Below are 24,608 nucleotides of genomic sequence, written 5' to 3' on the forward strand. Positions count from 1 at the left end.
ATTGATTCTGCCTGAATTGCCAAATCTGGCCAATATTGAGAAAATGTCGATTGGTTTAGGTTCAAGGTCGGGTTCAACCAGAACTGTGGGTTCACCCGATGACATTAGCAAGCAAACACAGGAAAAATACCGATGCAAAGGTTATGTATGTAATGTCCACGTCTTTAGTTATTAAACTCGTTGTAGATGTTGATAGTTCTGAGCGAAACTGATAAGTTGAATTGATGAAATAATTGTATTTTGTATTATATCTATAAACATTTGTTTATTTATTGATTTATTAATAACCATGAAACGTGCTCAACCGACTTTTACTGCTATGAAAGCAATCCTAGTTTTGAATAATATACTGTATTTAATCATTTCATTCCCGTAAAAATTCAATGTGAATTGATTGGTATGAAATGCCCTTTACAAAATTATTATTGTATAGATGGATGTTATATATTTCATTAGAGGAAGTGGTGGTATATTCAATTTAACCGTCAAACCCATGTTAATAATTCCCATACGCTCATTCTAGCCTGATGTCATGAATTGTTTAAGGGATAATATTTATAGAGATATTCTCAGTAAAAATTAAATGTGATTTAATTCACTATATAAGCTGAACTGTAATAAGGTTCCACTCCATATATATCCAATCGTAGGTTGCAAAATGTCAAACACACCGCTATTGATAGACCGTCCTCGTGTTGTTTTCCCACCAAAGCGAGTTACCATGGTTACGAGAAGATGTTTATTTGCACTGTGAAAACATACGTTATGTGCCACTTGTACCTCATAGATTATGCTGTTTATAAGACCTTTAAGCAAGTAATTATTTTTCCTACAGTTACCTGTCGAAGTGGGCTTCCTGCATTGATTATAGCACGCAAAGTAGCTAATTGCTGCATTTACTTACTTGTTCCACTCATGTTCTTTCGCCGCACTCTTTTTTAGTCGCACTCTAGTATTCCAACCAAACAACATACAACATACAACAATCGAGCAATTATTAGGCACGTAATATGTGTACAGTTGAAAATAAAGTTGGCAACACTCAACGATACTACTACTACGATCAGCTGGTGCAGTGTTTCCCATTTAGTTTAACGCTTGGATTTAACCTAACCTAAAAACGTGTTGTATTATGTTTGAAAGACCTATTATTTATATGCTGTAGGAAAAATATATGTGTAGCACGAGCGCAAAGTTCCACTTCGCACACTAGTTACACAAATAACTATTTCTTTATGTATTTAGCTGAAAATTGGTGGAATAATATTTAAAATTAGGCTTTATTAAAATATCTTACACCTACTATCTTGAATGTAGAAATAATGTTGGATAGATTACTTAGAATCGCTTTTTACAATTAAAAAGGTTTTTTTATTATTTGTGATTTGTACATGCAGTCCTGCGCTTATCACACTGGTAAATTGCACCAGTAACCTTTGTGTAAAATAAATTTTTTTAAGGGGGAGGACTGTCTAAAAAAATTTAGTCTTATTTCTTACTTACTCCTACTATTTTTAGGTAAGCGTAAATCAATCAAAGTCCAGTAAAAAATGACAACTGAGTTTAAAATTGACAATTATTTGATTTAAACAAGAAATCTTCAGAATTGGAAAGTATTCATTTAAATGAACCGTAATTTTGATCTACATAGCAATATATAAACTTGTTGTGTAGAGATTATTGTTCACACTTCACTTACAGTAGACGTTCTACCTGTGGGCTGGTAAATGTATTCCACTCTGTTCTGTCGAAAGATAATATCTTTCCCCTAGACACATTTCCCTAGAAGACTTATGGATTGTCATTAGTAGTTTGACACCTTTAAGCTGGCATGATAAATGGGCATGACTTACAACGGCTGACTCTAGACGCTGTTGAACCAAAATTTAAAATTTATACATCCTCTTATAGAGTTGATTCTTTATTTATTTTGCCTTTGAATTTCAAAGACACTAATTTAAAATATATTTTTTTATCTTTACTTATAAAATGCATTTTAGGAGTGAGCATTTTGACTATTAAAATAGGTTAAAGGTATTAACAAATAAATTGATAAACTTTAAATTTACCATCATTATTGTATATATAAATTGTTTCATCACGATATAATTTTGGATTTAGCCCGACGTTTAGCTCCGATCCTAGAATTTTGACGGTGGATACTATAACAAACTTTAGGGGACCGAACAGCATCCTAACTTTTTTTAATGTCGCCTTTTCTAATGAATTGCCACGTCAGATTAACCATAGTCAACAAAGGGTTATCGCCTCAGTGGCGTCAGCTGTGTGATTGATACTGCATATTGGCATTCTCTCATTAAAATGCCTCCAATATCAAATCGCAGCATTTACTAATTTTTTACTTCCCGTCTGTTAGTTTTATTCTTTTTACAAGTTTATCACTCACAAATCATCTCCACAGACCATTATAGTATGAAATTTACCACAACACATGTGGCGTACACATTATACGTACTATCTGTGAAAGATATTTTTACGTGTTATAATAATCGTAAAATATAAGTTTTGCTTTACTTACTCTCAATATAATATATGTATGTAACGGGTTGCTTGTTTTGCTGATTATGTTTTATCATATACAACCAGAAAATAAATTTATTTGTTCTTTTAGTCTATGGTGTTATACATAATGTATTGGTAATAATTTTTTCTTATCTCCGAGTGAAAAACTAACTTAATAGTAGTTCTGAAGAGGTTTTGGTAATATCATTGAGTATGCAGTACAAAAGCTAAGATAAACATATAATTTAAGGCCATCTATGATGGAAGACTTTGGAAGTCGCTGGAAAAATGAAAAAATAACATATGAATTTAAAAAATTATTTTTTTATTATGATGAGCGATAACGATATTTTTAATGAGTAGGATCTACATAACAATCATATTAAGTAATAACAAGAATAGGCATTCTTTGACTGGAGTAGTACTGCAGTATCTGCATTACAACACAAACGTAATGAGTCTTTTGTTTGTTCTTTGGTGTCTTGTCTTTGTTTTAAAATAATATCTGTATGCTATCGCATGGCTACATCTAATATTCAAGGCAACAAAAGATTTGAAATATAGCTTTACACGAGGTAGTCTAGTTACACTTTAATTTAAAACCCCTTTCTAATGGGTATCAAAATAAAATAAATGTTGGTTCCAAATAATAATTACTTCATATTTCCATTATTGAAGTTTTCTTTTGTTAAGATAATATATTTTGTATTAAATTTAATTTCAGGCTTTCTACATTTCCTAAAGTAAAATATATTTAACTACTCAATGTTTTACCGTTAGCTACCACTAAACCTTGGTGTATCTTATACCTGAATTTATCAACAGTTTAAGACACGTTTTGAAGAAACAAAAACGACCTTACCCCTTATTCAAAACGGCTTTGACACAGAAAATACTTAAAACGTTTGGAAATGTAATGGCGGAATGTATATGCCAACCATAATCATAAAAAGGCCATCACCAAACGACTTCAAAAGGAACCGAGGCCAAACATCAAACTAATCCTGAAGAGTTGACGAATTTACTGTGTTATTTAGTGATTCCATCTCCCTTAATACTAGTGAAGATTAAAATGTATTTATTTGTAAACCAAAGTTTGACCTTATTTGTGAAAATCTTTATAAATTGTATTTTACATTAATATTTAAGGTGTGTACAAAATTTATACAAAAACAATTATACAAAATTAGTTATTTAAATAAAGGTAACTATGATCAGAGGGTAGTAATCGTATATTTCGTTCCTAGGGCCAAAAAATTTGCTTGCAAAATCATTTGGGTCCATGGTACGAACGCTATTTTTCACCCTATTACCACTATTCAACAAAATAATAATTTACACTGGTAGTCAACACAACTACAACATTAAGGTTAAGTAAAGAATAGTATATTTCGTACCTAGGGCCGAAAATGAGGTTTTGCCGGCTCGAGATAGTTTTTAAGTTCGAGACGAAGTCGAGAACTTAAATCGATCGAGAGCTGCAAAACCATTTCGGTCCGTGGTTCGAACGCTATTTTTCGCCACACTATTTCCTATTACCACTATTCACCACTATAATAATGCACACTGATAGTCAACACAACTACAACTTTAAGGTTATGTGAAGAAATAATTTGAGGAATCAGCAAAAATAAAAATAAATAGTTGCTAGGCAACAGTGACAATAACATAATTCTATTGCAGTGCTATGGATTTTGATTGTGTATTTAAAATGCATTAATGTTTTAAGTAAGTAGCGGACAGCTGATTTTGCGGCCCCGGCCTGTAAAAACCTGCTCGGTCCCCAAATTACGATGACAGCTGGCATGGCCAGCAAAACGTAACTTTCAGCCACCAATTAACGTATGTAATACAGCCAAGAACATCATAGTGTGGTGAAAATAATTTTAAGGAATCAGCAAAAATAATAATAAATAGTTGCTAGGCAGCGGTGACAATAAACAATTCTATTGCGATGCTATGTATACTGATTTTGTATTTAATATGCATTAATGTTTTTAAAAAGTAAGCGGGCAGCTTATTTGTAACGAGTTATTTTTCCTAGGGGGGTAAATTTTCGCTATTTGGCCGCGCACCGGTTGTTGAGGTGGGTAATGGTTAGCTGGTCCCGTAATCCGAGGGTCGAAAAAGGTCAGGGATTAAAACGACTCGACTGGTCCCGAGGGATCCAGGTAGTTTTGGGGAGGCTAATCCAGCGGGGCAATGAGGCATGAAGCGTGATGTAAACAAACAATAAATACCTCAAATAAATACTTTGTCAAAGAATTGGGCGAATTTTTTAGTTCCCTCACCAGGTCATCATGTCATCGCAAAGCTCTAAACAATGAATCACTTCAATGTACAGGTCAAATACAGCAAATACTTGCAGCGCTCTCAGCATTATTGAAGGTGGCGAATTTGGGGTTTCGAAGCGAAGTCTCCCCTACCTTCAAAATGCACCACTATGACGGAAAGTCTAAATACCTTTATGCTACTTCTCCCAATAAATCCCCGATGTGTGTTAGTGAATGGAGTAAGCAGACCTATATTTTGTCATGTTAAAAATAAAGGTTTTTAGTCAACGGGGGGCAACTTCAATAGAACACGATGTTTCGACATGTATATAGAAACTATTCACGAGGACCTGTCTTCATGGTGGAACGGTGTAGCAAGACCCCGCTAGAAAAACATGTTTTTCTAGTGGGGCCTTGGGTGGAGGTGCACGAAAATTCGTAAGTAAATATTTATTTGGCGTGTCTTCATTTTATTAACCGCAGTTTTAAACGAAAAAAAATCACACAAGATATTGGAAAAAGCGAATTTAATAAAATGTCGTGATAAATATTTTTTTTACCAGTATTTTGCGTGTTATCATATATACTGAAAGTAAATATAAATACGTCCAAGAGATTTGATTAGATTTTATCAACTTACGCAAAAACGTAAAAGCGTATCTTATTTTTGTTTGGTTGCATAATTTTACATTACAGAGTTGTTAATATTTCAGCGATAAAATATCTATGGATTATAATAAAAATTTTTTGTAAATTATTAAATGTGTTTACGATATTGTTTTAAATATTAAACCAAATTAACCAAAACCGACCAAGGCTCGGTCCCCCGGTACTTAATTTTCAACTAAAATAAATCTAAACAGTAAAGAAACCTAAACTGTAAACTTATTATGTAACACGAAAATGAGACTTCAACTAATTTAAATAAGATCTTTGAAATTATTGGAAACATAAAATATTTAGTTAAAAAAATAAGTTATGTAATATTTGTAGGCATTAGTATCGGTACCTATTAGTATCCCTAGGAATTAAAACCCAATGAATTCTGCCCTATTACTGAACTCATTCGCTGAAATTTCTGATTATGAGTCCTTGGAGAACCTAGATGTTCTAACTCACAAAACAATTTAAAAATACAAAGCAAATTTCTAATTTCACAGTATACTATAAACTATAATCACTTTGATATTTGAAAAAATATTTTGAGGTCGTAAATAACTCTTCATCGGCTGTTTGAAAATAACAAAATTAACATTGCTCGTATATTGGGCAAATCCAAGATGGCCGTTGGCTTCCATGGACTCCCTTGGAAATACATTCAAAACAACAAACAACATGTCTAACCTCACAGTATACCAGATATTTACATTGTAATCACTTTGGTGTTTGAAACCCCATTTTTGGATGATAACTAACTCTTCAGCAGCTGTTTGAAATTATCCAAGATGGCCGCTAGCCTTCAAGAACTCTCAAATTCACAAGCATATTATCATACTATACATTTAATCCAGTGCTTTTTTTAGCGAATTTCCCATATAGGGAATAAGCTTTTACCGTAGTACTCACGGTAAGACCTGGACCCGGGACCGATTTTTTTCCGTTTTGAGGTCCCTAGAGGTCAAAAACACCATCCGTTCAAATTCATATATATATATATATATATATGTATATTTATATATATATGTGTCCGTTAGCGCGATAACTCGAGCAAACATGATCCGATTTTGATGAAATTTGGTACAAACGTGTAAACCTACGTTTATTCGAACGAGTTCGCGAACCAGCATGATCGGACCATGGGAACGGGGGTTTATGGGGGCTTTTATGGGGTAAAAATGGGTTTTTCCCATTTTTGGCAAAAAAACATAAAATTTTGCAATTTCTTTCGAAACTATTTTGTAGAGCTTAAAAAAACAAATAATTTAGTATATTGAAGCGTTATAATGCGCCTAATGGTTACGGAGAAAATTCCAAATAATTGTAAATTTAAAATTCCCATGTTATTCTTATGGAGAATAAGTAAACTGTTGTAGTTTGCTTGTTTATAAACATATTTTGCCCAAATTTGGAAAATGTTTTTATTTCTTACTAACTATTAACATTTTACATAAAAAACACTTTTACCCTCCCTGTTGCAGCAAACCTGATTCTATTTAAATAGGGAATAAATGTGATAATTTTAAGGAGACATTTTAGTGTAAATGCATTCAGGGAATTGGAAATTCGCTTAGTCTGCAGGTTTGCTGCGGCGGGGGTATTTAATGTTACTGGTATACTATCTTAGTCTAGCAAACACTCTCCAAACAGTTGTTGTCGGAGACAGTGAAACACCTCAGGCTCCTACCGATGAATAGTCATTGATAACTATACAAACACTAGCCGTAATCCTATTAGACAAATTGTAAAAGGTACTGCCGACGGGACCAGTGGAAGTGCGGATTAGGAGACCATACTTTAGACTGGGACCAGTAGAAGTAGGGTACCTGGCCTACGGGACCAGTTGAGTCTGCCCCGTTGAGGTAGGCAGGCGGCGGCGGCGAAGCTACCTAGCGCCCTTTGACCCGGCTTATCAGTTCCGATAAGCCTGGGATATCCTAGATCTTCAGGACAGTATAGGAGAAGGACATTCTAGTCGTGGATCCCGTGCAGTGAACAGCTGGTTCGTGATTGTCGAGTGAGACGAGTAGTGCTTTGGTGACATCGGTGTGATATTGGTGCTCAAGGCGTGTTGGTGTCAAGTTGGGTAGTAAGTCAGTGACCCACTTGAGGTGAGTGGACGACTTGATATTATTAGTTTGATAATATTAATATCTGATTTATTTGCGAGGGTTAGAGTTGTAACCGTGCTAGTCAAAGCCTGACGATAGTTAGGATTTATTTATTAGTCAGGAATAATATTAAAGTATATTCCTGACGGTTCTGGGCAGGTGCTAGAGCGCAAATAATATAATTTATTGACTGTAGTAGTTATTATTTTGCGTTGTACCAAGAGTTAGTTATATTACTAATAACTCTGAGGCCCGACAAACCTAGGTTGCACGATTTAGCGTGCGTAGTTGGAAACACGTGGCCAGTAGGCTAGTAGCTAATATTATTAGCCTATTAACAGAAGCCCAGCTAAGTAACATAAAGTTGGTAGTAGCAGTAACAGTAGTAGGGTTGTTATTGTATATTCATTCGATTATTTTAATTTAATGGTAGTCCAACACGTTATCTTGGTAGCTTGGATAGCGGAGTACCGGCTATCAGATAATATATTTATCTAGTGTTTGGAACGTAGTTAATATTTATTCATCTGCTACTAAGTTGCTCAATAATTTTAATGGTGCAATTGCCATTTAGTTTTGCTTGTTTAGCTTGGTATTTATTGAGACCAGCTACTAGCGGTGTAGTCACTCTACCTATAGTGTACTTGTATATTATTATGTGGTACGATTATTGAGTGAACTGTTTGATTCTTAGCTTGGGCATTAGAGTTGTGTATTGGATTATAGTGGCCTAGTAGACCCCGCCTGGTGATAACACGCGTTGTGGTTTTTATTGGCAAGTCGTCGTGTAACTCACCGTGTTTTAGGCACTCTGGGCTTAACTATTGGATAGTTAGGACGAAGCCCGAGTTGCGTAGTCAGCAACGACCCCCTAGGAGAGTGGAGAATCGGCGTAGGCCTGGTAGTGATTATTGCACGTTTGTTGTGGTGACTTGTTTTTGACTTGTTCACGGTGCCCGTGTATGAGCCAGTCCTATACCGGTTAGACCCGGCTTTTGGCCTAGTGGTTTCCCTGACCTTATCGCAGACCCTGGAACTTTACCCAGCCATTGTAGGCTGAGCTATCCCGGCAAACGGTGACGACTGCACTTTTAATATTTTTTTTTCCCAGTGCAGAAAATATCGTCGCAAGATGGCGCCCGAACAGGGACTGAGGTTGGCAGTGGTGCTGAGTTGCTGACGTATTAACGGCGCCCGAACAAAATAATTTTATTTGCGCAGATTTGCTGCGGACTTGTGCAGATCGGCTGCGGACCTGAGCTGTTGAGCAGAGTTTTAGGCAGACCTGCTGTGATTTTATAGTCGGTTGGGTAGGCCTAACCTGTTTTCTGTTACAGCGTGGTGTGTTGTGAACCCTAATTTATTTAGTGGTTGTATACATATAGATTAGTTAGTAATTTTAATTTTGCTAATTAATTGAGCTTTATCATCGAATATTATTTGAGTGAGAACCCTTATTGTGTATTTGTGGTTTGACTTTCACACCTATATTTGGTTTGATTTATAGTACGGTGTTAAATAGATTTTAATCGGTTTCGCTCTTATTTTTGCGGATTAGTCGTGGTATTTGAATTTTAAATATGGTTGTGACTACGAGTACGACGTCCGTGCTGGGCGGTACGCCTATTACGTCTGCTATTGCTACGACTAGTTCTGGGGTTAGCTCCGAACTGTCGGTGATGACGACATCGTCATTGTGGCCGGCGTCTTCGCCCGTTTGGCCGACAATTTCTTCGGTAGTGGCTACGACGGTGACAACTTCGTTGACCTATTCCGCGCCAGCGACTTTGTCCTTGGGGTCGCAGCCCCGGGACGTTCGCGTGGGATGGATCTATGACCTCTCGAAAGGGGAGCTCATGAGGACGATGGACCAGTATGGTTTGGTGACCACTGGTACTACTGCGGAGTTACGGCAGAGGTTCTCGTCGTTTTGGAAGCAGCGGAATGCCCGTCAGTACAGCGATGATCGGCTGTGTACGGCTGGGGCTGCTGCACCGACATTTTTACCGCCAGCTACTACAACTGTGGGGCTTCCTGACCCTCTGAGAACCGTACCTCAGGTACTGGGTAATGCGGAATCGAATCAAGCAGAGATAGTGGGACTTAGCAGTGAGTTAGAGGCGGTTAAAGAGATCCTTGGGTTGTCTTTGGAGACTGATACCCGGACTCTTCGAGAATATCTGGCATCGATGGTGCGACAGGCGAGAGGCTCGCCGAGTAATGAGGTCGGCTATGGGTTCGAAAGACCCGCCAACCCTATGTCCCCTGTTGTGGCTGCTCCCATGCCTACCTTTGGGTTAGCAAGTAGACCCGAGGGATGGCAGCGACCTAGTGTGGAGGTGCCACGTGGATCGGGTATGCTCTCGAGTGAGGCCAGCAGAGTGGAGCCGAAGAATTGCTCCAAGATATGTGACATGGTCCGAAAGTGGGGTTTGAAGTTTGATGGACGTAGAGACCCTGTGTCATTCCTGGAGCGTCTTGAAGAGCTGATGGTCTCGTACGCTATATCGTCGGAGGACCTGCTCAGAGCGCTGCTGGAGCTGTTGCAAGGCTCAGCACTTCTTTGGTACAGGAACTGCTAGGAGCTCCTGTATTCTTTTGAAGCTTTTCGGCATCAATTTGAAATCCAGTTCCTTCCACCTGGTTATCAGAGGAATTTGGATGAGGAGATCCGGAAAAGGACGCAGGGTGAGACCGAGCACTTCCGGGACTACGTTGTTGCCATAAGTACCTTGCTTAGACGTAGCGGTACGTTGTCGGAGCATGGTAGATTAGACTTAATCTACAGCAACATGCGTCCAGAATACAAACTCATGGTACGCCGGCGTGATTTCAGCAACCTGGCCGAGTTGGTGGAGTTGGCTGAAGACTATGAGGCCTATCTGCGAGAGAAGGCAGCCTTCCGGCCTCCACCTTCACCCAACGTAGCGCTGGTTTTGGAAACCACCTACGTTCCCAGGAAGAAAGCTGAGAAGAATCTTGAGACTGTCACGTTCGAAAGAGGTAGTTTTGAGAGACCGTCTCCTGAAGCCAAGTCAGTTGGGCAGCGGGTTGGTTCATACTCGATCGAGGCTCGTGTAGGAAGGCCCGCAATGACAAGGAAAGTGGCTTGTGGTGTACGGTGCTTTAGGTGCCAGGAGACTGGTCACTTTGCCAAAGAATGTGGCAAGCCAAGGACCGTCTCCTGTTATGGATGTGGCAATCCCGGCATGACGGTGAATCAGTGTGGATGTCGTGCGGGAAACGGCAGGCCAGCTCAGACATCAGGAGGTCAACTGAGCAAGGCCACCGAAAACGAACGACCTCAGATGAGTGGTCCGAGTGGCTCGGAAAACTAAACAGCCTGGTTGGTGGAGTAGACGAGGACCGGCTAACTTTGGACTCTAGGCCCTTCGTTGAAGTTGTGCTGATGGGCAGCGTTTTTGTGGCGTTACTGGACACTGGGTCCGTCGTCAACTTGGTTGGGCGAGGAGTCGCCGAACATCTTCAACGCCTGGGGATAGAGCCTTGTAAGAAAACCACTCCTCTGAGGATGGCAGATGGGTCATGGTCTAGGGCCGAGTGTTCGTTTCGGCTAGCAGGAGAAGCTACGGGAAGACGGTGGATAGGAGATGCCTTGTACGTCCCCACTCTCACCACAGACATGATTCTGGGTATGGATGTCATCCGAGACCTCGGATTGGTGACATGTGAGACAGAGGTAGTAAGAATGGGCGTGGGTGATGACTGTTCTGGCCAAGGTGGCCGCATAGACAGTGTCAAAATTGGTGACGAAGACCCCGAAGGCCCTTGCAATGGAAATCCCCGTCTGGTTCCTGATGCCAAATCTTTCAGTACCATGTTGGCTGGTAGTGGCAATTAGAAGAGTTTTTCTTTGTTTTAAGTTTGAGACCTGTGGTGTAGGATTCACCATTGGGTTAGGGGTTGGAGTATTTTGTTTTGGCCGGAGTTCGAATATTTTTTTTCTTTTTGGCCGTTTTCTTTTTTTTCATCCCGATGTAAGTGGGGGATGTAACGAGTTATTTTTCCTAGGGGGGTAAATTTTCGCTATTTGGCCGCGCACCGGTTGTTGAGGTAGGCAGGCGGCGGCGGCGAAGCTACCTAGCGCCCTTTGACCCGGCTTATCAGTTCCGATAAGCCTGGGATATCCTAGATCTTCAGGACAGTATAGGAGAAGGACATTCTAGTCGTGGATCCCGTGCAGTGAACAGCTGGTTCGTGATTGTCGAGTGAGACGAGTAGTGCTTTGGTGACATCGGTGTGATATTGGTGCTCAAGGCGTGTTGGTGTCAAGTTGGGTAGTAAGTCAGTGACCCACTTGAGGTGAGTGGACGACTTGATATTATTAGTTTGATAATATTAATATCTGATTTATTTGCGAGGGTTAGAGTTGTAACCGTGCTAGTCAAAGCCTGACGATAGTTAGGATTTATTTATTAGTCAGGAATAATATTAAAGTATATTCCTGACGGTTCTGGGCAGGTGCTAGAGCGCAAATAATATAATTTATTGACTGTAGTAGTTATTATTTTGCGTTGTACCAAGAGTTAGTTATATTACTAATAACTCTGAGGCCCGACAAACCTAGGTTGCACGATTTAGCGTGCGTAGTTGGAAACACGTGGCCAGTAGGCTAGTAGCTAATATTATTAGCCTATTAACAGAAGCCCAGCTAAGTAACATAAAGTTGGTAGTAGCAGTAACAGTAGTAGGGTTGTTATTGTATATTCATTCGATTATTTTAATTTAATGGTAGTCCAACACGTTATCTTGGTAGCTTGGATAGCGGAGTACCGGCTATCAGATAATATATTTATCTAGTGTTTGGAACGTAGTTAATATTTATTCATCTGCTACTAAGTTGCTCAATAATTTTAATGGTGCAATTGCCATTTAGTTTTGCTTGTTTAGCTTGGTATTTATTGAGACCAGCTACTAGCGGTGTAGTCACTCTACCTATAGTGTACTTGTATATTATTATGTGGTACGATTATTGAGTGAACTGTTTGATTCTTAGCTTGGGCATTAGAGTTGTGTATTGGATTATAGTGGCCTAGTAGACCCCGCCTGGTGATAACACGCGTTGTGGTTTTTATTGGCAAGTCGTCGTGTAACTCACCGTGTTTTAGGCACTCTGGGCTTAACTATTGGATAGTTAGGACGAAGCCCGAGTTGCGTAGTCAGCAACGACCCCCTAGGAGAGTGGAGAATCGGCGTAGGCCTGGTAGTGATTATTGCACGTTTGTTGTGGTGACTTGTTTTTGACTTGTTCACGGTGCCCGTGTATGAGCCAGTCCTATACCGGTTAGACCCGGCTTTTGGCCTAGTGGTTTCCCTGACCTTATCGCAGACCCTGGAACTTTACCCAGCCATTGTAGGCTGAGCTATCCCGGCAAACGGTGACGACTGCACTTTTAATATTTTTTTTCCCAGTGCAGAAAATATCGTCGCATATTTTGCCTCCCTAGGGATGTAAAAACCTGCTCGGTCCCCAAATTACGATGACAGCTGGCATGACCAGCAAAACGTAACTTTCAGCCACCAATTAACGTAAGTAAAACAACTAAAAACATCATCTTTTGGTGAAGAAAATTATTGTAATAATATAAGAATCATATTTCAGCATAGGATTTTTTGAAACTACTTACAATATGATTTTATTGATATTTTTATTCCATTATAAAAGCAATACATATTTGTTACAATTCAGATAACTTGTGAATACAAGAAACTGTAGTGATATTGTAGCCAGTAACTAATATGTACACCGTGTAATTCAAATTTAAGCTACCTAAAGTCCTAAGAAGTATTAAAAGTTTGTTTGAAGATGGGAAATTTTTAAATCGCCTAACACTACTAATAATATCTGCAACGGATTTAGTACAATGAATGACGAGGTACGACTGTGGCGTCAGAAGTGAGTCAGTGGCGGTATAATCGTTGACAGGTGTTAACTGACCACACTCAGTAATGTGAAGGGATTGGTAGTGTTGAAATGCACAAAGCTAGAGACTACGGGATGTCACTTCCAATACAGCTTACTTACGAAATCTATTAATAATTTCACTGCATTTGTTTAGAGAAATGCATCTTTTTACGTCCTACATTAGCTGCTTCGAGCAGGTCAAATAACTTTAATGTCACTCGATGTGGTGGTATAGTTAAAGGATTTCGAAACGTTGTGTGTCTATGAAAAAATATTTATTACATTGGAAGTGAAGTTTTGACTTTAAACTAATATTCAAACGCCACGAAAGTAAGCAAAACCGAAATTAATAGGCGTAAATTAGTGGGTTAATAACACCCACTGTTTTATAGTAACAAAACATTTCTATATTTTGCAATATTTTGAGTTAATTTTTTTTACTTGTACGAGGTTGTAAAATATTTAATCGATGGTTAAAATTTTCTTGTCTGTTTAGTTGACTATACAAATTCCCTTCTGAAGTTTAAGAAATAATTAATTATAAACAATATTATAGTAAACAGTCAAGTTGTAACATGTTTTACGGACATCAGGTAAAATATCTCACATCATCAGGATTAACCAGTTTTGCCATAACTATTTCCAAAATTGTATTTAAAGTTAATTTATGTTGAGTGTGAGTTTACCTTTTCTAACAGATTATTTCAGACATTTTCTCGATTAGTAAAAACGGTTTTCACAAAAAATCCTTAGTAAATACTTTGTATATTTCATTATTGTGTTGGAAAACGTCCACAATATTTTTTTAGATAAGGTACTTCCATCTTCTCAGCTCTTTACATAACAAATAAATGCCATTTATGCATCGTAAGTTAACCAACATACAAGAGTGTTGCAGATTTATTGCATTTCATTTGATTTAAACGTGTAAAACAAGATGTAAACAGTTCTCGCTTCCATTTTAGTAGAGCACAAATCAAAACACGACAGAAATGAAGTTTATCTCGAATAAATAACACAACTTCAATGTTAGTTTTATTTCGCGTCACAGTTTTGCCATCGGATAACGCAATAAATCAATCGGCTGTAAATTGCTCAACTTTTGTCGGTAGGAAACTAATATCTCGTTGTAACTTCATCTTTACAGCAAAACTATTTCTTGTAAAATTGCATTGTATGTAAGAGTATTTTGTCGGGATTCAGTTTTCAACGTGTAAATAATTAGAGGAATGGTTTTAGCCATCTAGTTAAACTGGGTTATTTTAATTTGCTATTTCAATTATTGATTTTCATAATTTTTTTTAGTTTAATAAAATTGATTTTCATATTTTTTAGAACTGAAATTTACATAAATAGTAAAAATGTGAGAAATAATTGAGACAAACAAAAAAGTATAGGTAACGTAATATAAAGGCATAGCTATATAGACAAAGCCAAGTCGTTTGCCCTGAGCTCAGAAAAGGATATAACTCCCATTTGTTGGGAAAAATATGATTGAAAATTGCTTCTTTGTACTAGGGTCTGACGCTTGCAGAAATGGAATTGGCAGATTTCATCTTTCATCCAATATGTTTTCAAGCGAGTAGTTTAAAAATATTGAAGGAATTTAAACAAAGAGATTTTATATCGTATTACCTTTTAAAAATCATTTAACTGTTCACTATTGGCTCAAGTCTTTTGTTATACTTTTTAGATATGAAAAGAAATAACATATACATTTACCTTTGAAGAGTTGAAGGCGTTTATATTTATAATTATGAAGGCAAACGAACACCTCATATACAGTGTTAGGAAAAAGTATGAAGAAACCGTCTTAACCTTTCCATAAGTTACACAAGGAGTTTTAAACTCTGTATACCTTTATATTACATAATAATAATCCTTCTGGTTCATGTGACAAGTTTGCTTGGGACCCCAAAAGGTGTTTTTTGGGGACAGCTCAAAAGTTTAAAACGCAAAGCAGAATCACAACTCATTTTAACGGTCTTAACAAATTTGAAATATTGGGGATAATAAGAGATTTCTATCTCAATCCAGTACACCATAGTGGTGATTCGGATATACATTCAAAAGAAAATTCACCATGGGAATTCCTGAAACAAGTTCAAACGAATGCAGCGAATTAAAAACCCTTTTTTGAGGTTAATAATAGTAAAACTTACCTATAACAGTTACAATTGTTTCGATTTTATAACATCAGTTAAACTTAGGGGTTCTAAAATTTCATCTACTCAAGGACCCCCGTATTTAATTATGTATGAAGTGCGGACCCCTACAATTACTCCCCTGCCCTTACTAACTACTGGGGGCACCCAACAGATGATCCCATGGTTTTTATTTAAATTTATAATTTCAAAAGATGACTTAGTTAATTTATACAAGTTAAAAAATATATAATCACCAAACGAAAAAGCAAACCAAAACTGTCATTTTCAGAAATAGAAATTTGGTGGGAGTGATAGAGTCTAGATAAAAAAAATACAAGAATGTTTTTTGCGGACCCCAGGGGTCCGCGGATCACACTTTGAGAAACAACACGATAAAATATTTTCTCCTGCCCAGTAAATTGTGTGGGTTATAACATAAGGTCCTAAACCGTAAAGACATAATACATTTCTACTTATAGGAAGATTTTCATACCACAAGGCTGACAAGTGAATGATTTACGATCGTCTAAGAAAGCTTAGACAATCCTAACAGGCAAGATTTCCCTTGAGTAAAGGTTGAATAATGATGCTTCCATTTTGGACAGGAAACACAAATATTTTTCATGTAAAAACAATGTGTTGTATATAATTTTTTAAATAATCGTCGTAATCATTGGACTTTTAGCAAATGGTAAACTTTTACTAGATCAGTCATGTAAAATAAACAATTTCACACAAGCATAGTTTATACACTCCAAGAATGTTTAACACTTCGGTAATTCTGATTCAAGTATGGGTCAACTTCAATTTGGGTATTTACTCAGGGGAGGTATAGAAGAGGCTACGATGACAGCTGTGGGCTTCTTATTAGCTGAGGGAACGCAATTATCGTAACAAAACTATCTCTTGCCATCGGCCTCGGTGGTCAAATGGTTAGCGTGCTGGGCTGATATACTGTAGGTCCCGGGTTCGAATCTCGCTGGTAGCGTTAACTTTTTGTCCAAGATTTTTTTATTATCAGCAAGTTTGGTTGGTTTGGTTCGGTTATTACAGTTTAATTTTATTATTAAGTCATTATAAAATTTTAATCGAGCAATTTCTAGTTTTATTTAATAAACAGAATTATTTTTCCGATTACTAAACTTTTGTTATATTATTTCTTTATCAGCAAGTTTGGTTAGTTCGGTTAGGTTATGATAGTTTAATTTTATAATTAAAAAATAATAAAGTTGAATTTGAGGCATTTATAATTTTATTTTATGAACAGAACTATTTTTGCGATTAGTAAACCTTCATTGCCAAAGTGCTCTCTACTACAGCGCTGTTCTCGGAGGAATTTTGAACTAAATGCCTCATTCGTACCTCCCCTAAGTCAGACCCTTCAATTTGTCTTATATTTCTTTGATTGTTCTGTTGGTTAGGAGTAACTGAAACAATTAAGAATTTTTTTGCCTGAAAGGAAGAATTTGGAGCAGGCCACTATTTTAAGGTCAGAGGTCATTCCTCTTTGCCATTCATCATCAGCCGCTACAAATCAGTTAGGTTAGGTTTGGTTTGGTTTTAGGTGAGGTTAAGTTTGTTTAGGTTAGGTTGGATCGGGTTAGGTTAGGTGCATGTAGCAGTATTTAAAACCCAATAAATCTTTTTGCCGGAAACATAAAATACAGTAACTGACTAAACTAACCTAACCCAACCTAACCTAACCCAACCTCCGAATACTTGCTTTCTGGCAAAACATTCTTGCATTTTCCTGTTACTACCAACCAAAAGACCAATCAAAGGTTATATGAGAAAAATTGAAGTTGACCCATAATTGGATCAGAATTACCAAAACTTCACATACTTTATTCATTAAATATGCGTCGAATTGTTGTGTGCACTTTTAAACTTTAAATTTGACGCTTTTGCAAGAAATTGGAAGATTGCCATGCAAATTTCAAAAATACTTTAATTTAACCATCATGGTAAACAGTTTGTATTCTGTGTAGGCCCTATTTTTGTCATATATTACTTAGAATGAATGGTATTTAGGTTGTCATTGCACTGGTATAAAGATGACATAAATCGGATTATATGACGTTTAATATTGCAAGGGATTGTTTTTTTCAATTTGACACAATGTCTATCTGAAATCCTAATATGTTTCAGAATATTGTTGAACTATACAAATATTATACATACAGTATTATACGTTTATTTATACATTACTATTACTATTATTACTGACTAAACATGGAGGTGTAGGCTAATGGATATGGTTTCCATTTTGGTATGCAATTTATGTGATTCCTTGCAGAATTAGTAATTTGATAATTTGCAACGGACAGCATGATAAAATTCTTGATTTACATAAGACTCTTCATAATTAATCAGACAAATATTTTGTTATCTATATCCTACTTTAATTTATGTATTTTTATTCTTTTTATTTCTAGACTTTCTAAACCATACAACACAAAATGCATTTGCAGTCAAAGGACGAATAATCCTTTGCTTGCTACAAAACAGCCCTTGGCAGATGGTCTGGATATTTCTGTATTTTACCCGGCTCCATGTTATTATATCTAAATCCGCTGGGTCTTGTGTCTTGTTCAGGGTGAAGTGTGATGTTATATTACAACACCATATAGTTGTATTAAACATTTTCATTGATTTATATAAGTGGACAATGGACGCACATTTGCCTTATTTTACATTATTTTTTAAGTTTTGTTTTGATGTTTTGAGTCTTTTGACGCGTTTTTCAGTTTTAGTGTTTTAGTAAGGAAATGTCTATATGCCTTATTACATCTAAAGTTAGAATTTGGGTAGAACGCATCATTAGTCAAAAGCCAAATGAAAAATAGTATTTCGGTCCAGATTCGATATTATAATAGTCACAAAAAGGATAATAGTAACATATTCATAAGAATAGTTATTTTTGCAACTGGTGAGCAAAGAGAGCAATTGACTCACTAGAGAGATATACTTACTCACGAGCCGTAGGCGAGTGAGGAATGGTTTCTCGAGTGAGGCAAATGCACTTTGCACTCGAGTTGCACATTATTTTTTTCCTACAGTACCATAAAACAAATAAATTGGTAAAGAAACGTGACATATTTTTACACAGAAGTTAACTTTTAATATGACATGACATTTAATGATACAAAAGTACAACAGCTGACCAGCTGATTTACAGCCAGTGCTGCCAACGTATTTCGCGCGCATACGACCTTGTCTGCATGTTACGCGCTCACTATTTCGTGCCTTCACGTTGCAAATCTGGAGTGAGTGAGACAAAGTAATTACAGTGAGCGAATCGGCCACTTTGCTTTCACAAATTAGTGAGAGAACATGTATATTGTTAGGTAACAGTAGGAAAATATATTTTCTTCATTGGGTTATAAAACTTAGGTACCTATTACATATTTAGGAACACTATTTATTTTAGTTTATATTTTAATTTGAGTTTTTAAGAAAAAAAAACACTTAAATTATGTTTTTATGTTAATGTATGATGGAATGTATACACTACCCTATATTGGTAATGTGTTGTGACGCACTTAAACTAAGCTTCTAATAGAATCGTGCAACTGATAAAAACGGTCTATTAAGCTATAAAAGTACCCAGTAAGGAAAAAAAGGAAAACATAAATTTATTTTGTTTAAAATTCACTTTAAAAACCTTCACTTTACTGCGTAACACTAGTTTTCAATACAAGTTTGAAGTTCATAGTATATGATAGTATTATTCGCTTAATACACTAAAACATACAAGTTTAAAAGTTGCATTTGCTGTCTATTTCCCAATTATTTGTTTAAATATTTCAACTCAATAATTATAAACACATTCAAAGAGAATTCATAATACCTCTGACTCTATTGCAAATGTTTTGATGAAATTGTAATGTTTTCAGTTTAACCCTGTTATCGGTTCTCACAGGTGTTGTTCAACATTTGCATCCCTCGTCTCATAAACAGGTTAAATTTGCATAGACTCTAGCCGTCACCTCTGCTCAGTACGTTCCTTTTAAAGTATTACTTTCATTATTTCGCAGACTCCTTGTTTATAAATTGTCAAATATAACTCTGGAGGTACTTAAGTAAAAAAGAACAGAAAAACAAACATAACAAGGTAAGTCCCTTGAAGAGGTTGTCTATCAAATAACCAAGCCCTTTCCCTGTTTTCTATCAAATCGATAATATAAATACAATAGGTGTTTCCTCAAAAATATCTAAAGTGAAGTACATGCTAATTTATGTAAACGACAAATTCTATATCAAACTATTATTGGAATGACTTGAACTTTAAACTAAATAATCAAGGAAAACTTTGACTAGTTAAATATTTCGTGTATTTACGATATTTTAAATTTCCAAATTTATAAATTATCATATTATGGGGCAAAATAACCATCTTAATATAATCATAGCTGAATTAATATAAATAAAATATAAATGAATCAATATAAATAATCTTCAAAAAGAATTAAAAATACAATTTTTAGAACCATAATACTTGGTAAAACGTATTAAATGATGAATTGAAGTGGATGTATAATTCTAGTAAAATTTTAAAGTTTGGTCTGCTCGTGTTAAAGTAACGAAATAATATTACAAAACTTTTAATTTTTATGGTGTTCAAAAACGAATATAGACTATTAAAAATATAATAACGCTGAGAACGAATAGTTGAGAAAAGGATGTAACTGCTCAGAAAGACGACCAAAGTGTTAATTGGAAATGTCAATTCCACTTCCACATTTTAATTGCTTGATTAGTTCAGTAAATTTGCTTAAATTAAAATTCAATGTATTTTTCCTATCTTCTAATAGGTTAACTGTTATTACATGATTCTAATTACGATTTCTTTATTTCCCTTATATAAAATCAATCAAGATTTTTATGAAATTTTGCGTAATAAGTCATATTGCTTAGCATGGTAAGAATTAAACAGTATCGTGATTACTAATCTTGGAATATAAGAATCCAGACCGAAATCAAACTCTTGTTAAAAACAACACGGAGTTCTAGACGAAAAGTAGCAAGTTTGTATGCCTTTTGTCAACTACTTTATCATAATTACGTTTTGGTTGTGTACGTAATACATCAAAACAGTTTACATATATAACTAAATAATTAAAAATATGTAACTCACCAACTAACACTACGTCGATCCTTCCACACTGCACTCACGGGTCAGAATAAACTGTAACATAAAATAATACAATCATTAAGTAAAAATAAAAGCTCATGATAGAAAAATCTAATTAGATATAGGCCTAATTAAAAGTACATAGTAACTTAGAGATCAATATTGTGTATTGTTGCAATATCTTGTATTGTTGTAATATCGTGTGCTCAATAACAACCAATATTGTGTGATCTTGCAATGGATGAGGCTTCTGGGTGATGTACATACATAATTACTGTACAACTAATAATGAGATACACTACCGTCCAAATTAAGTATTTTTCTTAATTAATTATTTTTCTAAGCTCCTATTAATGGTTTTATTTCATATTACTAATTGACCTATGGTTATACAAAAAAAACATTCAATTGAATAAGAAACTTTTTCGTTGAATAGAATTTTTTTTATTTTGGTTGGTAAATACAATGTTCATTTCCATTTATTTTAATCAGTGCCGTATTTACTGGGATTTACCCGTTAGACTGGGACGGGTGGCGTCGTCCTGTAATCCAGCTACTAGGAGGTCACGAATTGTGGATATTTATAGGCATGGACTGTGGATACAATAATCCCTGGTGTGGATTAACGTCCACACGAGTGAGTACTACGATTATCCGCAGTACTATCCTGATAATTAGGCCAATTCGTATATACCAAGGCAAAAATGTGGTTTGGATTCCACTATAAACTGTAGGTCCCTTAGTTGCCATTGGCTGTATGGGCTATTAATTAACAGCTGTGTTTAATGAATTGTCGCCCTTAGGCACTAACAAGACTACAAGATTGCGCCACTCATCCTACACTCATCTCCATTTATACTTGGCTTAAAATACCTACTTTGTATGTTAGCCATTTCATCGAAAAGTATAAGTATAAGTATAAAGTACTACTAAAGCCTGTTGGTTTTTGGAATGTAGTGTTTAGAAGATGAAGTGACATGCGTCTAGCTGTTATATGAAAATTTACCCTTAGCAAATTCATGCAACTATGTGTACAATGCACTTAACCTATAGATAGATACCCATGTTATTCTCATGGGGAAAAAGAAAATCACTGTAGTTTGCTTGTTTATGGATGTAAGTTAATCAAATTTGGGGGATCCATTTACTTTATTCTATAATATTATTATTCGGTAAAAAAACACTTTTTACTTCCCCCAAAGCAGCAAAAAAGGTAGGCCTACTGGTATTTAAATGGAGATTATGTATTGTTTGTGGGAATGTTTTAGTAAATATCAAAACAAACGAACTGAAATTCGCCTAGTCTGCAGGTTTGCTACGTGATGGTATTTAGATCTCATTATGAGAAAATAGAACAATACATTCTATCCTACGTTAAAGCTAGTAACCAATTTTATATTCAATCTTAACTTAGATTAATTGAGTATATCACTGAAAGCGCTCCCTTTTAAATTGCCAATATCCTTCCACGCTAACCAAGCTTAATTTTTTTTTTTTATTTTCATCTTATATTACAGCACCTGCTGTCTATTATAAGCTATGCAAATATTAAATAAGGGAGAAAAATATTTTTTGACTGTATCTTATTGTGTGAGTGACTCGTAAATAGGGCTTATACAATATATTGCTTATATACGTTCCGTTGTACGGCAATGAATAAAGTATTGGTTACATACATCCATCTAGATTGGATATTTTACACTGGATTATTAAGTAAATGATTTTAAGCTCCAAGATTTAAATTAGTAATTTGAAACAAAACATAGTTGAAGCACCATTGCAATGAATTTTAAATTAAGCTATTTTTGTTATTTGTGTTCATTATTAATTGTTAATACTATTAGTGTGTTTTTATCCATACCATAAGTAAAATTACAATATAAATAAACTACAAAATAACCCATTATCCCTTTCCACGTGGACAACACTGAAAACAATGTAACCTTAACGCTGCTCGACAATTGAGTCTATTAGGCCGAGGGCAACGCTAAATAATTGGATCGTGATACAAAAGTAATTCAATTCCAATTTGTAAAATTGCTCACCATGTATGAAAAATGTTGTTACTTGCACGAATGACAAAATTTTATTATTGGTTGGTGAAAAACAAATGGTTGTGTTATGCGTTGTCTGTTTTGTAATTTCAAAAATGTTGTAAATTGTATAGTTTTTATAAGGATTTTGTATGGTTTTTTTACTGTTGTAATTTTGGTAGTTTTTAAAGGATTTTAGGATTGCACCAACCTTGACCAGCTCTGATCTGAAAAAGAGTGACCACAACTTTAAATAATATATTATGTCATTTAAATGGCTTAAATAAATATTAGTTTAGCCACTCTTTTAACAAGTTTAGGGTGGTTGACCCAAATCTTCGTGTTCATACGGTAAAAGCCTCTCATCTTTAAATTAAAAAGCTCACAAGCTTTCAAAAGATCTCCAAAAATCTTCTTATTACCTAACATTAAGCTTGTTTACATGTTATGTTACATGTCTACAATACAACTTTCGTTTCATACAGCTTAGGTCTTCGCAAACTTATGTTGGTTACGACACATCTATAAATTAAATGCAATATCTTTAAAACATAACATTTAAATGGTTTAGTCTCAAAAACGGTTGTCACTAATTTTTATTTATTTATTTAATGTATAAACTCAATGTTGGTAGAGGAAATATACATCCTCTATGGTAAGATAATGACGATATAGACCTGAAAAACATTATATCTCAAAATATAAATGTATGACGACATGATAGTGTGAAGAAGCCTTCATAAACTGGATATTGATTCTTGGCTCACCCTAAGGGCAATATTTTCCACTCAAGCGGATACAGAAATTTACTTCCTGATCCCCCTCTAGAGTCAATAACACGCCTTCTTTACTGCCACATAAATACCAAAATAAATCTAAATCTTTTTTTTAGTTCCAGTTGATTCCTTGAGTGGTTCGTTGCATAAGAGAATTGAATAAATATTGTTATATGTTTTTATTTTGCTATTTCATGTGTATAAATAAATAAATCACAGATTACAATACAAAATTTCTATTTTTATATCAAGACTATAAATCTGTTAATGATTTACAAATGCTCTGAACCTAATACAAAAAAATCTCTAAATTGCCACACTGAAATCCGTTCTGAATATAGAAGCAGCTTCAAATTCGTACAATTTGTAGTAATATAAGTTTAAATCGTAATAATCCATCTGATTTTTAAATACACTCTTGATTATTAAAAATATCTTTATTATTTTGTTTAGATGTGTAAACGTCACTAGTGCGAAAAATAGGTGTTTACCAGACGAGTATGGTTGTTCCCAAACGAGACGAAGTCGACTGCGGTGTTAGCATACGAGTAGCGAGTAGGCCTACAGTTAACACATTTTGGACGAGTGACAAATACGAGTGAAAATGTACAAATCCGTTGTATATTCTCACCAACTAAAGGATATGACCATCACTATTTACAACTTCTAAGAGAGGTTATGATTTCGTTTATAACCGCTCATTGCCAATTATAATCAGCTGGTGTCCGGCAAAAGATCATTACAATACATCACGTAATTAAATTCCATTTGGTTAAGCAGGTGGTAAACAGCTGTTCTCGGTTTAAATCCTTCCATGAAAAGTCCTTAAAACAGAGTAGTGTGTCGAAAACAATATTTAACGTAGGTTCATAGAAACATGCACGAAAGTGCTACATTGTGAACTATTAAGCATATACTATACTAACTACAGACTAACAAAATAGTAAATATTATGTAAAGTGAACTGTGGGGAAGATTCACTTACACACAATATAAAACAAAAACTATTTTATAAATACCTCTTCAAA

At 35.5% G+C, this 24,608-nt stretch overlaps 1 protein-coding gene across 1 annotated transcript in view; it reads right to left on the bottom strand.

Moving 5' to 3' along the window:
- Nucleotides 1-24,608, bottom strand: part of LOC128988484 (uncharacterized) — a 730,054-nt gene that overhangs the window by 387,474 nt on the left and 317,972 nt on the right. Inside the window, exon 7 of the mRNA XM_054409815.1 lies at nt 20,775-20,825. The gene's annotated coding sequence lies outside the window, so the exon portion shown is untranslated. The remainder of the gene's footprint in view (nt 1-20,774; nt 20,826-24,608) is intronic.

The sequence above is a fragment of the Macrosteles quadrilineatus genome, unplaced genomic scaffold (assembly GCF_028750875.1).
Source record: "Macrosteles quadrilineatus isolate MER2022 unplaced genomic scaffold, UCM_ALF_1.0 Scaffold_3__2_contigs__length_128488019, whole genome shotgun sequence".
In the NCBI taxonomy this organism is placed as follows: Eukaryota; Metazoa; Arthropoda; class Insecta; order Hemiptera; family Cicadellidae; genus Macrosteles; species Macrosteles quadrilineatus.